Raw genomic sequence first — 2,470 nt, 5'->3', positions numbered from 1 at the left:
CACATCTCATGTGATGATTGCCCAGCAGAGATCAGGTGTGAGAGTTTCCCTCTTAATAACAGGAGACTTGCTGAAAAAAGAAGTCTGGCCACGTTTTTGTAGAGTAGTTGTGCTGTGCTGGGGCTTCCCTTTTCAGAGAATTCTCCTCTGAGACCTGATCTCTGCTGGACATTCTTGCACATAAGATGAAGCTGGTCTGACCTCAGCACTCCTTAGTCTGCTTGCCTCTCCCAGGGCCCCAGCCTGGCCACACCTGCCTGCGGGGCACTATCAGGTGCCCATACCTTTGCTTCTGTGCCAGTGGACCATGCCTGAGCAGTGGAGAGATGCAGTAACGTGGCCCCTCCAGGCATGCACCAGCCTCTACATTGCCTCTCCATACTGCAACTCTTGATACACAAACCTCCTACATCGCTTTGCTGGTGTGTGTTTACATGAGTGGATTTTGCTGTACTTGCTCTACCAGCACGTGGGACTGTAGCACATACTTCAACCCACAGCAACTGCCATTCAGGACAGCGTCATGGCGGGCACAGAACCAAAAGCACCACCCATGCCAGCACCTTGCCCTTGAGCTAATGCTGTGCACAAAAAAGGGACCCTAATATACCTTGAGTGACCACTGCTGCTTAGGGGGTCACAGAGAAGGCACCCAGACCTGCACAGGCCAGCACCCCACCCTGAAACAACACTACCTCCAGTGCAACAGCACACACAGCAGGGATCCCCTGGCCCCCACCCAAGCTGTCTTGCATCCACCACTGGGTGAATGCCCACTGGGAGGCAGGCACTTCTGCATCTGTTAGCACTCTGTCACAGCTGCCACACTTTGGTGCCTTCAGTGCAGTAGACTCCAAAATTCAAGGAGCCAGAGAACAAAGTTGAGACTCAATACAAGTTTCCCAGAGTTAAAGCACACAGTCCAGGAACTGGGAGATGAATGTTGGCCCCTTAAAGTCCTCCAAAACCAAAGCCAGTTGGCTGAATCTACCTTACACCACAATCAAACCCTCAAGGTCATCAAATATAATAAAAGAAAAATACCCTGTGCAAAGGTCAGCAACCTGAAAGGTTGAAGGTGAATAAGTTCATAAAGATGAGGAAGAATCTGTGCAAGAACACTGAAAACTCAAAAAGTCAGCATGCCTTCTTTCCTCCAGATGATTACATCAACTTTTCAGCCTGCTGAAGTTTTCAGAACTGGCCAGAGGCTGACATGTCTGAAATGATACAAGTAGAATTCAGAATGTGGGTAGAAAGAAAGTTCACTCAGTGAAAGAAGTATGTCATGATCCAACGCAAGGAAGCCAAAAATCATTGTAAAACATCGCAGGAGCTAACAGGCAATATAGCCAGTATAAGGAGCCTTACCGGTGCTCGCTTTGGCAGCACATATGTTAAAATTGAAACGATTCAGAGAAGATTATCATGGCCTCTGCCCAAGGATGACATGCAAATTCATGAAGCATTCTGTATTTTTAGGAAGAATCAATATCGTGAAAATGGCCATACTGGCCAAGTAATTTATAGATTCAGTGCTGTCCCCATCAAGCTACCAATGACCTTCTTCACAGAACTGGGAAAAAACCACCTTAAACTTCATATGGAACTGAAAGAGAGCCTGCATAGCCAAGACAACCCTAACCAAAAAGAACAAAGCGGGAGGCATCATGCTACCTGATTTCAAATTATACTACAAAGCTACAGTAATCAAAACAGCATAATACTGGTACAAAAACAGAGATATAGACCAATGGAAAAGAACACAGGCCCTGGTGGCAATGCCACACATCTACAACCCTCTGATCTTTGACAAACCTGACAAAAACAAGCAATGGGGAAAGGGTACCCTGTTTAATAAATGGTGTTGAGAAAACTCGCTAGCAGTGTGCAGAAAGCAGAAACTGGACCTCTTCCTGGCACCTTACACTAGAATTAACTCCAGATGGATTAAAGATCTAAACATAAGACCTAAAGCCATAGAAAATCTAGAAGAAAATATAGGCAAAGCCATTCAGGACAAAGGCATAGGCAAGGACTTCATGACTAAAACCCCAAAAGCATTGGCAACAAAAGCCAAAATAGACAAATGGGACCTAATAAAACTCCGGAGCTTCTGTACAGGAAAAGAAACAATCATTAGAGTGAACCAGCAACCAACAGAATGGGAAACTATTTTTGCCATCTACCCATCTGACAAAGGGCTGATATCCAGAATCTACAAAGAACTAAAACAGATTTACAAAAAACAAACAAACAAGCAAACCCATCGAAAAGTGGGCAAAGGATATGAACAGACACTTTTGAAAATAAGATATATATGAGACCAATAAACATATGAAAAAATGCTTATCATCACTGATTATTAGAGAAATCAAAACCATATTGAGGTATCACCTTATGCCAGTTAGAATGGTGACCATAAAAAATCTGGAGACAAGAGATACCAGAGAACATGTGGAGAAATAGG

The 2,470-nt window shown here is 44.3% G+C and overlaps 1 non-coding gene across 1 annotated transcript; it reads left to right on the top strand.

Annotated features, from left to right (window-relative positions):
• Positions 1 to 1,373: 1,373 nt before the first annotated feature.
• LOC116546583 lies at positions 1,374 to 1,480 on the top strand. Its single transcript, XR_004266773.1, has one exon. It is a non-coding gene; the product is annotated as a U6 spliceosomal RNA (small nuclear RNA).
• The last annotated feature ends 990 nt before the right edge of the window (positions 1,481 to 2,470 follow it).

Source organism: Sapajus apella, unplaced genomic scaffold (assembly GCF_009761245.1).
Source record: "Sapajus apella isolate SASKATOON/1434 unplaced genomic scaffold, GSC_monkey_1.0 scaffold1087, whole genome shotgun sequence".
Classification (NCBI taxonomy): domain Eukaryota; kingdom Metazoa; phylum Chordata; class Mammalia; order Primates; family Cebidae; genus Sapajus; species Sapajus apella.
This window is presented reverse-complemented; position numbering and strand designations above follow the sequence as displayed.